This window comes from Sinocyclocheilus anshuiensis, unplaced genomic scaffold (genome assembly GCF_001515605.1).
Source record: "Sinocyclocheilus anshuiensis isolate Anshui unplaced genomic scaffold, SAMN03320099.WGS_v1.1 scaffold2161, whole genome shotgun sequence".
NCBI lineage: Eukaryota > Metazoa > Chordata > Actinopteri > Cypriniformes > Cyprinidae > Sinocyclocheilus > Sinocyclocheilus anshuiensis.
In genome coordinates, this window is record NW_015551119.1 from 181,329 (window position 1) to 196,847 (window position 15,519).

The window sequence follows — 15,519 nt, forward strand, 5'->3', positions numbered from 1 at the left end:
GGCAAATGCATAAAGCGCAGCATAATTTGAAATCACGAGTTTAAAGTTTGTCGATCGCGCATCTTTATTCTCCAGTGAAGCTGAACTCTCCTCCTGTCCGTATTCAATTCGCACAGATCGACCGTCACACAGAGAACCGTCATGTAGGATACAAATGCACACTTCACAAGATCTCACAACTGGATCCGACTAAGTTTGCAAGCTTTGTGAAATTAAATGTTCATTAGTCATTCAAAGATTTGTTTAAATTATATAAATGCGTATTTGCTGAATGCTGACGGCAAACAAGAAAGTATTATAATGATTGCCTTTCTATTACTAATAATATAAAAGCAATCATTATAATACTTTTTGTATAAATTGTAATTCCTTTGTTTAACCGTTCTATCTGATTATTAGACAGACTTCTATCCGTATTAGACAGAACTGTTAACGACGACAGCAAACAAGAGGGAGAATGTGAGCACTGTGCTCAGGCTGCCGCTGTCAGCGCCGTCAAAATAAAAGTCCGTCGCGCCTCGAACACATCGGCCAAACAGGAAAACTTATCGGCTGATGCCGATATTTTAAAAATGCCAAATATCGGCCGATATATCGGCCTTGGCAATATATTGGTTGACCACTAGTCATGTGACAAGCTTGAAGCGGCTCCAAAGAAACAGTATGGTGATACATTCTAAACTAACAGTGTAACTCACTCTGGGGGCTCAGCTTGAATATTTTAAACGTACGTGTGAAAGGGTTAAATAGGAAATAGCACACCTCCTCAACAAGCCGCATGATTTGAGATATCTTTTTTTTTAGCAGAATCTGTGGATGAGTAATGCGTCAAATTGTAATACTTCAGTTTAGAGGTTTGTTAAAGTCTTAAAAACAAAAACCCTAGGAATGAGCAATAGTAAAAGCAGGTACCGCTAATTAGCCCGAAAACTTAACTGTTTAATTCATGTCAAGGCTGTAGCAATACCAAGTGGCAAAAATTCGGCAAGCTATTCCTGTAGCACGCTGTTTTTGGACTAATTGAGCACAGTGTGCTATTAATGGCAAACTGCAACTGTCCCGGCCTACACACGCCTCCAACATGCTCTCAGCGTTCCTATATAACGTCCCATGAGTTCCCCTCATAACAGTATACTGACATGCATTGCACTGTGCAGCATTCTGCAGTTCTGTAAGAATGCAACTAAGATCCTGTTTTCACAACCCTTTTTCTCTTGAGTACAACCGAAAGCGAATGTGTTGCACAGGTAAACTGGAGGTAACCAGCCAAACGTGTGCTCGCAATAAACCAAACGTTTAGGCTGAGTCTAAAACTGAAAGTACAATGGCTGCTTTGTTGCTTGTTGCATTTTAATTTTAATTTTAGTCAGTTTTAGTTTTAGTAATTTTGTTGTGTTTTTGTCGAATGAGAATATTGCCTTGGCAACTAGCTGAAATAAAACAAGGGTAGTTTTATTATATATATAAATATAAATATATATATATAAAAAAAAAATAAAAAATAAATATATATATATATATATATATATATAATTTTATTTCAGTTTTTTTATTTTAATTTATTTCAGTAATTGTTTTTTTTCAAGTAATGAAAATATTTTTATGGTTTTAGTTAACTAAAATAACCCTGAACTGCCAATTGTTGTGGGCATCCATCTGTACTGCCTTCAAAAATGGACCAGACAGAGACTTCTGAATGAATGAATGAATGAGGCATTTATATAGCGCTTTATTGTGTATAGACAGGATGTTGCACTACGACATAATGTCTTCATCTTTAATATAAGCCTCTTTTTGTGGCCTTTTTTCCTCTCTTGGCCCTAACCCAGTAAGATCCATCCTCTCTGCTCTGTGTGCTCTTATGGCCTCCAGGGTTGACAAACTGAAAAAATGCCCCCTCTCTTTTCTCCACCCCCATTTGCAGGGCTCAGAGAGTGCAAATCACTCTTCATTCATGTTTAACAGTGTCCCGTTTGCTGTGTGTATCCAAGAGGAGAGTCTGTGGCCTTAGAGTCAGGGTTGGAAAGGTTATTTGCCTGTATATGAGTCAGTTGTATGTATGAAGTTCTGTCCTGATCGTACAGAAGAATGTAAATTATTCAGAAGGCAGTTAAGCTTTGTGGTCTTGTGGGTGACAGCATGACTCGGTCTGACTGCTGTGAGTCAGCGCAATTTTCTCTTGCCGCTTCATCAGACCCCTTTTGACATTCATTGGATTCACTGACATCTTTTAAATGGACACGAGGTGGAAAATGAAGGGGTAGGTGGTGATGCCTTCCAGGAGGCACTGATACCTTGGAGCTAAAAGCTGTTTTACTTCCCTCAGTATCGAATCTGGCTTTGCCTTTGCTTATTTCCTAGGAGACCGTTTTATACTTTCCATCATGGTGTTTTACCATGGAAATATAGAGTCATAGACCTCTCAAAAAAGGGTCATTGCTGTTGTTGTATCGTTCTGTTCCTCTTCTCAACTATAATTAGTGGTTCTTGCAATCACTGTTATTATTGCTTTTACTTTGTTCTAAGCTGTAAGTCTTAAACTTTGGGGCGTAACACACCTTGTTTGTGCTACATGAATAATACCTCAAATCATGTGATTTTGTAACTTTATTTCTTATTTTAACCTTTGTCACAATTACCTTCCATTGGAACCCGAGCAATATCTAGAAAACAGAGTATCAAGACTTGGTGTAGTGTTGTTATTGTGTTGTTATTGTTAAACTAACACTACTGAATATCGTTTTTGTTCATTTAAATAATGCTGAATGAAATATAAATATTATAGTACTAAAATTACTAAAATTAAAATAAAAATGCTAATAAATTAAAATGGTAAACAGATGTTCTTATTAAATTAAAATGATTATTAGTTAAAATATTATATTAAATTATTTATTAAAATGAAAAATAATTATTAAGATGAACAAGTTTACTTAAAAAATTGAAATGTTGCCTTTGGCACCTAACTGAAATAAAATAAGTTGAAGTAGAAAAATGACTGAAACTAAAATAAAAATAAAAATAAATTAAAGCTAAATAGAAATTATTTAAAAAAAATGACAAAAGCACAGAAGAAAATTACAACTTAAACTTAAAATAAAATTAAAAATTAAAATATAAAAGAAAGGCTAATTCAAATAAATAACATAATAATATATAAATAATATTAAAATAACACTGATTAATGCAGCCACCTAACCACACAGAACACATTAGCATTCACATATCAGTGGCCTGACTGTGAGTTTTGCCCAGACTAGTTTTGCAAGAAAAAAATTAGGAGCTTTATTAAATTTAAACGTTTTGGTGTAACATCGGTTAAAGTGTCAAATTCAACAAGACAAACAGAGTTAGATTTTTTCAGACAGAGATAGAAAATCTGTCTCTCTGTGTCACTGTCAGTGTGGACAGGTGTGTTTGTTTGAAACCGAAAAAACTAATTTGCATAACCCTAATGAGTCTGTCTGCCTAAACGCTCATTACAAAGTCCATTTGATCTCCCAGTCTAGCAATACATCTCAGCCATTGCTGAGACTGTTGAATCGGTGAGATAAGTGGGAAGGATGTATTGATAAGTGAATGAGGCTGGCCAGAAGAAAGGCTCAATCATTTGTGTATTGAGTTGGCTACTTTGACTGCCATTTTAAGAAATTAGTTTAATCAGTAAATGAGCATTTCGTTACTCCAGGCTTTCTGCCATTGCGCCTAGCAGGGACTGACAAGGGCTAATCTATGAGCTTTCATTGTACAGATCATACAGTTGCTATTCGGTCTAAGCAGACATCCTTTTAGATGCGGCTTATTTACTTCAAACCCTTCCTGCTTTGAAAATCATAGGCTTATATGTAAAATTCCAGAGTTAGATGTATTAAGTGCTTTGAAATTCATCCCCACCACGTGTCTATTTCAAGTTCCTCTCCATTAGCCATCTTCTGTGGTAAAAAGCTGCAGTGCCACACAGTTGTTTAGGTCTTTACATTTACATAGCTTAGATGATTCACCAGCAATGCTAATATCTGAAGCTCGTTTTAGATTATTGCGAGAATTTAAAAAATGAATGATGTCAGTCATCAAGAGGATACCCACTGGCTGAACTCGCATTTAATTTTTTATTCGGTGGTCACTTTGTACATAGACAGTTTGTATTTGTATCACCATGTCAACAGAACTTTACAAAGAGCATCCTTTTTTGTTGAAGATCTCTTTACCTCAGCGTTGCATAGCTTTTTGCTGTCATTTTCCTGTCTTTAGAGATGGGTTTGTAAAACAGGCCTCAATCAGTGTGTCAGACTGAGAGTTTGTCATTGTGTCGCAGTGGATGTTGTAAAGGAGCTTTTGGACAGTGACAGTGACAGTTGTGGAGGTAGTAAACACATTTTGGTCGCTGAAGCACAATTTGACTACATCCGAGTGAAGACAATATGCAAAATGAATCAATATGTAGCCCAGAGGTACTCAACTGGTGGCCAAAAGAGCTACATTCAACCCACAACAGTTATTTTGTTTCACAATTTTGTGAATTTTATAATTCGGTAGTAGTCTACCAATCACAGAGTCGCTTGCATTTGTGTTTGAACTCTGAGGAACGTCAAAGTTTTTTAATACATGGTGGTTTTGCAGCATTGATCAATGTAGCCAATCTCAAACATGACTGTTGAGCTCATGACTGCAATATCCAATCACACACAACTCATGGAGTCTGGAGTTGACGCTACTTGTTGAAAATCAGACCTAGACTGCAGATATTAGGCAGTTGGGGACAGACTTAGGTTTTTTTTTACTTAAAGGGATAGTTCATCCAAAAAAACGAATTCTGTCATCATTTACTCACCCTTAACTTGTATAAATTTCTTTCTTCTGTTGAACACGAAGGAATATATTCTATTTTAAAGTGCCCCTATTATGCCATTTTTAAGGTTCCTAATTTTGTTTTGGGAGTCTCCTGCAGTAGGTTTACATGCATGCAAGGTCAAAAAACGCTTTTGTTTTCTCAAAATATGCATTTAATATCACCTAATTTCCCAATGATTCTCAAACGATTCGTTCGAAGCAGTTCTAAGATTCAGTCTCTCTAAACCCCTCCTTTCCATGAGCCTGCTCTGCTCTGATTGGTCAGATGGCCCAGTCTGTTGTGATTGGTCTACTGTGTACAGCGCGTGTCTGAAAATAAATGCCCATTGCCATAGTTCCGTATTTTGAACGCTCGATAGAAAATATAAACATCTGTTATTTATCATACTTACAGGTTGTGATTCAGTGGAGTCAGCTGGTCCAAATAAACTGGGTACTGAGCCATCTTTCAAGAGCGAGCGTTTTGTGAATCCCACATTGAACTCCCAAAGATTAGAGAAGCAGTCAGTAAAATGACGGGAACACAAAAAAAGATTGGGGGTTGTACTGCTGTGGTACAGTGGAAAAAATGAATTTTAACCACTGATTCTTTGCAGCTTCCTCTTTCTGAAGTGAAAATAAAACTAATTTACTTTCACAGCATAGGACACGGCGTCTTCTCGACATGACATGAACAAGCTGCAGTGTTTGAGGGCGGGTCAAGTTGTTCGCGGCCAGCAAACGGAGAACATAGGCGGGCATTATGCAATTGTGTTACCCAGTGATGTGTATCCGTCCGTCACGGAAGTGAGATTTGAATTACTGACGACTCCTTTAGGCTGTTCAGAGTCTATTCTTTCTTTTGGGAGATAATCATTTTATTTATTGTGCACTTTTGGCTTTACAACTTTACAACTTTACGATTTGGCAGATCTTTTACATTCACATACAGCTACATTACACACTGCATGAAAGGCAATATTCAAAATGGCATAATAGGGGCACTTTAAAATCTGTTAAGTTTTAGAATGTCATGTATTTTTTTTAGTTTTCAGTCAGAATTTAGTCAGAATTTTCACAAGAGTGCAGAACTTAAGTCGTGCTGAACTGAAGTGATCATCAGCTTCAGTTATTATAAAGTGAGCGCTCTTTTGACGCTTTCTGTATGTAACCCCTTTCACAATTTGATTAAAAGTTTTATTTTTCATGCTGCTAATAAGACTAGCAGCCAAGTACACAGTGCAAAGTGTCAGGAGGACTAACAAAAATGACAAAATTAAAATCACATTGCATAATATTCACACTTCTTTTGGGTGCAGATTATAATAAATATACGTTCACATGGCAATACCAATTTCCTCCCAAGAGTGCCGGTAATTTGTAACATGGCTAAATTATATGACAGAATTCTCACCTTCTGATTATTTGTGTCCTTATCTGTTTGCGAGTGCCATAAAGAGCCACATTTCATTAGGAATTTATGGCGTGTCCTTGAAAGAGAATCTATGTCTAATTCAATATGCAGTTATCTGCATGCCCTTGAACTGCTCAGTGATGCGAGATGGCACGTTCTTAAAGGATGATGTCTGCATCTGTGGATTCTCACTTTTCCTGCGGATTTCTACAATAGGAAATGTCAACATTCCTTCTTGTGTTAACGTATTTATCTACGTTACAGATAAAGGCAGATGTTGTAACACAACAAAGGCTGTTTCACAGGATTTTTCAGCCTTTCCTCAACGTGCTGTGATGCTCCTGTGGCTAGAGATGTTCGTTCACACTTTCACTGCGTTTTTATCGCAACCGAGCAGTTAAAGGCCTCTCTGGTTTGAGGTTTTACACTCTCACTGAGAACTGTACATGCTTGGCAACCTTTCAATTTAACTCCTGTTGCTTGATGCCTTTCAGAAACTCGGGCAACATCCTACAAGTCAATTTGAATGGATTTTAGCTTTAAACCGTGGACAGGAAAGTGCCATTCTTGGGACAAGGACATTTCCGTGTTGAACTGAACTCCACTCCATTGCATCAGCCAAATTTCACTCAGGACAGGTTGATGGATTGGAGGTAAACAGCATTAATATGAATGCTCCAATTAATTTGAGAGGGGCCATGTATGATGTGCATGCTAACTAGGTGCCCTGAAGAAAACCTGCTTTCCTTTCTTCATCACGCTCTTCCTCTCTGCCTGTACGCCACTCTCGCAGACTGATTACACCGGTGATGTCATGACTACCTTCTGTATGCCACCATTTGAAGACTCATTGGCTTGGGGGTACAAATGAATCTTGGCTTGATATGTTTTTCTTGCACATGAGCACCCGTGTTATTGTATTTGTTTATTTGAAGGTCGTTCTATGCCTCACAAAATTATGGCAGTGCTGTTTGAAAAGATTTGTTCCAAGATGGCAAGTAGATCTTGCAAAACTGAGCTGTCAGTTTTTTCATGAACTCACTCAATTGATATAACACTCAGCTGATATGTGGTTGTTGTTGTTTTTTTTTTTTTTTTACAGTGGAGCGCTTTCATGCGTTGAACAAGGGGGGTTTTGTGCCTTCTGAAAGGGCACCACAGCTCCCTAAAAAAGAAGTCCTGCCATCATTGTAGCTCTGTTCCAAAATGTAGTGAGCTGCCTCTAAATTTTTAGGCATTAAATACGCTTCTGATGCAAAGGCTGTTCCAAAAAGTAGTCAACTTAATTATGCTGCCTACTCTTGGCCAAATTCAAAGAAAGCATCATATTTGTCTTTTGTAGAGATAATGCAATGTAATGCCCACAAGCTCAGTTAAAAAGAAAATCAAAGTTGGAGAGTTAGAGAATGGGATAATTTGAGAGAAATGTTGATTATGAATATAATTCATTCAATATTTAATATTTATGCAAAAAAGGAGTAATTCACCCAAAAATGAACAGTCAATCATCATTTATCCACTCTCATGTTGTTCCAAAATTGTATTACTTTCTTCATTGCAACAGGTGATATCTAAAAAATAAATGAAAGTGGATGGGAACTAGGGACAGTTGTGGTCACCATTCACATTCATTGTAAGAGCAGCTTGGACATTCTACTAAGCTTCTGCTTTGGCATTCTATCCATGCAAGGAAGAAAGTCATACAAGGTTGAAACGACATGAAAGAGAATTCTTGAATTTTCAGAATTGAGATTTTTCTTTTAAAGAAAAAATATAATTGAACTATGCCTTTAACTCTCTATATAATTTCTAACACCTCTACATTATCAATATGATCAACACTGTTTTTTTTGGCAATTGTACACAATCCACATGCCTTTTTACACATTTTTTAAATGTACAGGTACAGCACCAAATTTGCATATTTTTGTTTGGGCCTCTGAATAAACTATTTTTTTCCTCTTTGAGTATAAGCTCCATATTCCCCTATATCGTACTATGTGAGCCATAAAGCCTGAACATAAAACATTTGCAAAATGTTTTTAACACCCCACAAAAATCAAGAATGTGGACTGAAATAATTTTTCTTCCTCCCCCCTCAATAACTATTGTTTTTATTGAAGAACATACCAGAATCAGAATTGTAAATCTTATGCAACAAAAAATTAATGTAGTTAATAACTTTCATTTAGTTATCAACACTCCCGGTTTCTGTTATTAAAAAAAGCTTCAAAACAAAAAGCATTGTCATAAACAGTAGAAATACCAGAAGAAATATCTTTTGTGTTGGACAATGGGAGTCAAAAAGGTTGAGAACCACTGCTTTAAAGTATTTTATCATCCCTCTTGTTTCTCCTATACTAAAATTAATCAATGACACAGAGTTCCTGCATATGTAGAGCATTCTGAATCAGTCCCTAATGAGGTTTCATTGTTGTTAGGATGCCACCTAGGATACAGTACGTAGGCAGTAGGCAGCTTGCCAAGTTATGGACCATAGCTTCTGTCTTCATGCGTGAGAAAATATGGAGAGGCTTTCCCTCATTGCTTTTTCCCTCATGCATATTTTGTCATTTCCCTGAAATCGTTTTGTGTGAACTGTTGACATGTTTGTCTTGAGTTACTAGAGCCTCTGTCCTGTGCCTTTCTTCTGCTAGCATGCGTTATGCCATAAATTATGGATTCCTTTAGCAGATTGCACTACAGATGAGTGATTGTGCTTGGAGCTACGGAGAACTGGTCGCCAAGTGTAGATCCATTTTCCAACAGCAAGGCTGCAGGGAGAGAACGAAGGGGAAGATACTCAATGACAAATGGTGTAGTACGGCCGTCATTTTGCAGGAAATTATTTCCCATCATTTTGCTGGCTTTGGGGGCATTTATCTAAGCAGGCCGGCGTTCTGAACTACACTCCAAAAAATAAATAAAAAATTGTTTTTTTCATTTTACAAATGAAAATGTATAGCTGGGGGTTCTTGGCATCAAAAAGAAAAAAAAAACTTTTAAGTGATTGCTAGAACATAGGTGGCCACTGCCAGGAATATTGCTATGATATTCCCATACATAGATGGACAATCAGAGCAAGGCATTCAAAGGCTTGTCAGCTTTTACAGCAAAGGTCAATGTATAGCATAATACATTTTGGACATACAGTACAGTACATGATTTAGGATTATCTGGTTGTCCTTGAGCGTAATTGCGCAGCTATCAATAGCAATTGCTTTTACTATGCTGTCCACCTTTTTGCTTTACCCATCAGAAAGCTACTTATTTCTGCAGAATCCAAAATTTTCATTTATGAAATAATTTATTAAATACACACATCCCCTAGTCTTTGTGTGTTTAATAAATATTTTAGATGTTGCTTTCAGCTAGCAATATGAGTGCAGTTCAATTCACATTTCCATTTTAACCCTGTAAAGCCTGACACATAAAAAAATAATAGTCATATTTTTTTAAATGTAAGTTTATTGAATCTTTAGAAAAAAATAGATGATAGATAGATAGATAGATAGATAGATATTGTATAAATATATTGTATACTTGATAAAATATTAAAGATTCCACAGCAAAAAAGATACGTGTATCACGACCTAAAGGTGGGTGTTTGGGTGTTTGTAACTATACTAAAAGGCTTTTTACTTGCTAAATATGTATCAGTCAGACAACAGAAGGCATGAATTTTACAGGCCTGATACAGAAGGCTTTATAGGGTTATGGTTCGTTCCACAGAGTTCTTCATATTTCCCCCAAACCATCACAGAAATTGCAACAAAGTTCTGCCCAATTTATGTGTATTAATCAACATATTCCTTTTTTCTGAGTTGTTTGTTATGCTTCAGCACAAGAAGGTTACTGTTCTGAATCTGTTCTGCACCATGTGACTGATAAAAGTGTACGGCTTCGGCTTGTCACTGGTTACATCAGGTTCACTTCTCCATATGTCCATATGGCCTGGGGCAGTGCCAGCTCACTACTACGCTCCCAGTGTGCATCATGGCAGAACTGGGAAATTTAGCAAATGAGACGGCAGTCTTATTCCATAATCTCGGCACTCAATAATCTCATGATCACTGCAGAGGTATTTTGCAGCATTTGTTAGTTTTTACTACATCTGAGCAAACACACATAAACACACACACTCTAATTAACTGCTAATATATGAGTCCAAGTCTACAGCATCACTGAGCCATTCGGATTATCCCTGATCAAACTTGACCTCTGACTTGATTATAAACATGTTTACATGTACAAACATTATAGTTGCTGATCAGCTTTAATTCTAAGTGCAACACGATAAGGCTGCTTGATCTCTGTTTGGGCATTTTAATTATCCATCATTGTCTGTGTCAAATGCAGTTTTGATCATGGTGAGCGCTTTAGTCAGAGGAACCACTTCACATGAAAGCTACTACACAAAGGTCAAAGTGTGCATCTAATCACTGCTGTTCATTAAGAGCATCAGGCAATTATTTAACTTTTAATTTCAGAGTTGATGTTTTCAAAATACCACTTGTTTTAAATGGTTGGCTCAACCCAAAAAATTAAAAATATCATCTTCATGTTATTCCAAACCTGTATTGCATACTTTCAACTGTGGAACACAGAAGATGTTTAGCAGAATGTTAACGCTGCTCTTTTCCATGCCATGAGAATGAAAAGGTAGGGTGCCAAGCATCATAAGCAGTCCATATGCAATATATTTCAAGAAGGCATACAAAAACTTCCACTGCAACTGTATAATAATTAAATATGCAAATTAGAGGTGTAATGGTTCACACCTCGGGTTTTTTTAAGTCACGGTTCGGTATGTTTTTGATAGAGCAGGGGAAAATACAACATAAATAAGCTTCTTTTTTTCTTTCTAATTAAATAGTACTTTACTGAACAAACGGTAACACTTTACAATAAGGTTCCATTAGTTAATTAATGTTAGTTAATGTATTAATTCATGTTAATTCACAGTGCATTAACTAATGTTAACAAGCACAACTTTGATTTTAATAATGCATTAGTAAATGTTGAAATTAACATGAACTAAGATGACTAAATGCTGTAGAAGTATAGTTCATGCTTAGTTCATGTGAACTAAAGTAGTTAACTAATGTTAACTAATGAACCTTATTGTAAAGTGTTACGGATACTGATATATGTCAATATCATTGCAACCAGCTGCAAAACACTCTTTGCAGTTCATGGTTTTGTTGTAAATGGGTGAAGGAATTTGAAGTGCTTCTGCTTTTGGATGCAAAATATTTTAGCACTATGTTATATTTTAGTAAGAACTATTGCACTACCATTCTATCGTGCTCCGTCTGTTTGACATGTATGCGCAAGCTGACGCTGATTTAGTCGAGTCTGAATTTTAACAGAGATCCACTTTGCATGTTGCAAAATGGAAATATGTGAATTGCAATCTTTTACAGATACGACTATGATGTGAGCTGTGCGCTTACAACAGCTTAGAACAGCTTACCCAAAATTCATATTCTGTCATATTTTAACAAAAGGAATTGGAAACCATTTTTGAAAAAAAGCACCATTGCAGTTCCATTTTGTGCCACTAGAGGTGCAGAAATTACTCATGTCAAATAAATAAATAGAGAGATAGATAAATAAATAATAATATCAATTTTTATTGTTTTTTTTTTATTGAGATTTTGCTTAAAACAAGAAAAAAATGTTTACCCTTTGAATTGTTTATTATTCTTTACTCATTTTTCATATTTTTTGTCTTGTTTTAAGCATAAACTCACTTAATTTCAATACTTAAAAAAAAATACATTTTGCTTCTCAGTATATCTAGAATTGAGAATGTTTAGATATTTGTACTGAAAAACAAGAAAGAATACATACAAATAAGTAAGAAAATAATCTGACTGGAGGGCAAGCCACTTAAAACTGAAGGCTTATGAGTTAGTTTGAAGTGCTTAAAATATAAAGCACATGTTTAGTAAAAGAAAAGTCATACAGGTTTGGGAGGACATGAGGGTGAGACAAATTATGACAGAAGTTTTCTTTTTGGATTAACAATTCCTTTAATTTCATATTAGAAATAAATGTAGCTCATCAGTCTACTTTGTAACATGTCCCAACTTACTGTTTTGTAAAGTTACTGTTTCTGCTAAGGTAAAGGCTCTGACATTTTTCTGTACTGGATGAGAAAAGTGTAATATAGTCTTGAAGTTATTCCCAACAATGTTGTCAATTTTTAATTCAAAAGATGAGACAAATTCTGTAAGCATCTTTAAGCGTAAACAAATCTCCACTGCCATCACTTTCAAAGTGATTCACTGATGATCCATGAAGTATTGGCTAAATAATTTACTGTACAATCTTGCAATACTTGTCAAAAAACCTTGTTAACAGTTAACACAAATCTAAAATGCCATTGATCTTTACAACATCCATAATCGTGCAAATTTTAACACTCTGGCATCAACAAGGATATGAATAAAAACCCTTGAGGATAAACATCTAGACAGAAAAAAAAAGAAAAAAGACAGAAGCAGAACCACCCCATGTCGGATTCCTTATTATCTCTCCCGGCCTGCTGATTAGGTGTGTATTGACCAGAACAGTCCTTCATGTATAATGATCAGGGGGTGAAACAGATGACATTAGAGAAACGAATCTCATGCATGTTATTTCATTAACTGAGAAGCCCAATCTCTGACAAAGCAAAACATTTGATCTCGCCTTGTAATCCTTTACTCATTATTCTTCAATGAAAAGCCCTCACTTTGACATTGTATTTGCTTGCCAATGTTTACAAGATCATGAATGAAGGATTCTCCATAAAGCTACAGTACAATGACTTCGCACGATTTTGTCCACATTGTGTTTAAGGTAACAAGTTAGAATGAGCATTTTAAGGAAGAACTGGTGACTGGATTTGCTCAATTTTGCCAGGTTAGTGATAGGGAAGGTTATGGTAAATTCCGTTCCAGATGTTAAGGAACACATACTTGGAAAAAGCATGGTTGTCATTTCTTTATTGAACTTTACTTATGATCTTGCTGGCTTAATGTCATACCTTTGCATTATCAATCAAAAATTACCTTTTCCTTAGAAATGACACCAAAAGTAAACCCCATATTTGAATGAATGAATGAGGCATTTATATGAGGCATTTTTTTCTCAGAATAATAGTAGTCCAATCAGTATAATATGCCAACGTGATCTCATGATAGTTTGTATGTATTTTACATAAAATGTGGTACTATAAAACGTACATTTACTTACGTTTTTACAGGCACTAAAACGTACAATACTGACGTATTGACGACACCTAAAAATTAATCCTTATGAATATTCAAATTATTGAAATTGAAATTATTATTGTTTTCAGTTGTCATATCAATGGCATTATGTTTTCAATTGCATTATTAGATTGTTTACTCGTTTACTTAATATAAATGGATAATATTTCGTTCTGTTCTGTATGATTTCTACGGCCAGATTATTTCCAAGAATAGGCCTACATAATGTTAAACAAGACTACACTTTAAACCCTTAAAATTAATAACATTTCTGCAATCGTTTAACCATTACTTATCATGTAATATTTACTTTGTTTGCGATGGGACACGAATGTTACGTATTAATACCTACGTATAAACATGAGACCAGGCTGAATATGCTATATCATGCAGGTTAGTGGCATCAAATCATGGAAAGATATAAAACAGATTTTTTGTTTGAAGCTCTTAGGTGGGAAGTAAACTAAGTAGAATTGTATATTCTAAGTTATCTGTAAAATAATCAGTACTTATTACTTTTTTACTTTTGGATATATATTATTAATTCTGATTACAAATTCAACACACATTTCCACTAATTTATTTTGTTTATAGATGGTCACGTATGGACACTGCTGTGCAATTATTTTAATGAGCTTTTCCACACCAGACTACTAATGTGCTATCGGAACTTTTATAAGAACTCGAAATCTTAAACAGCACATTAGAACAAAACAAACTGTGATTGTTTTCTTCTTATCTCAGTCAGACAGTTCCTGTCTAAGTGGGCAGTTCTTGGCCCAAAATAAGCTGCACCTGAAACAGACGATAGTCAAAGTCTGGCTGCGTAAAGCTTGCTTCAGGCCTAGGCCTGGGGTTAAAAGGATAGTTCATTCTAAATGGAAAGTTTTCTCATTATTTACATTGGACAACAACATTGGACCTCATTGACTTGCTGTCACGCCCCTGGACTCTTTGTGTTGTGTTTTCCCTCCCCAGGTGTGCCGTGTTCCCTTTAATTAGTCATTCCTGGCACCTGTGTTTTCCCAATCACCCAGTGTTTAAAAGCCCCAGTCCTTTCAGTTAGTGTTTGTCGGTCCTCAAACGTCATTCCTTGTGTTCCAGTGTCCAGTGTCTCCCCCGTGTGATCATTAAAGACTGTGGATTGAAGTTATCGCCGTGTTTCCTTGTTCCTCGCTCCTTGCCCCCCGAGAAGTGTGACAGAAGGACCGACCAAAACAATAATTCCGTGTTTTCCCCTCCGTTTGTTTTCTGTTTTTTTCTCAGTGTTTTTCTTTCCGTTGTGTCCCCATGGATCCCTTCACTCGCCCCGAATTCCTCCTTCTCCTGCTGGAGCAGGGAGACAAAGCTCTCGAGGACCATACCAAACTGTTCCTGTTGAACATCACCAGCTATCCGGACGACGACGCTCTTTCTATGATGCAAGCCTGAACGCAGAGTGCAGAGCGCTGTCGTCCGAAGATTGTCCTCGGGAGGAATTCGCCGCCTTCGTGGAGTGGACTCTGGCGAGAAACGGGTCACCCCCCTACCCCGTGGATGATCTCGTAAGATCCACTCCAGACCCAGTGCCCAGCCCACCATCTCCCCGCAGTGCGGAGCATCAGCCCGAGCACACCGATGACGGAGAGCCATTTCCCGCCACGATCCGCGAGCCAGAGCAAAGCCAAGCGACTGAGCAGAGGATTGATACATTTTAAAAACATTGTACATTCTGTAATTCACATTATCTTATTTGTCATAAAGAATATCTTTCATCCAGCAGTTTTAATTTTGACTGCCAACTCTTTAAAACTTGGTCGCCAGAGCCTTCGGCTCCACCCTGGCCCCCCGGATCCTTGGCATCCTCCTGGCTCGTTGGCTCTCCGTCTCTGCCTCGGGCTCCTCCACCACCTGCTCCGCCGCCGTTGGTTGGCCCCCTGGAGTCGGTGGCCATTCCTCCTCCATGTCTCCTCCCTCCGTCGGCTCCACCGTGGGCCGCTGTTATGGCTGTGGCCTGGGTCCTGCTGTGCTCTT

General features: G+C 36.9%; 1 protein-coding gene across 1 annotated transcript in view; it reads left to right on the top strand.

Annotated features, from left to right (window-relative positions):
* Positions 1–15,519, top strand: part of LOC107663067 (band 4.1-like protein 1) — a 59,999-nt gene that overhangs the window by 3,430 nt on the left and 41,050 nt on the right. The window lies entirely within an intron of this gene.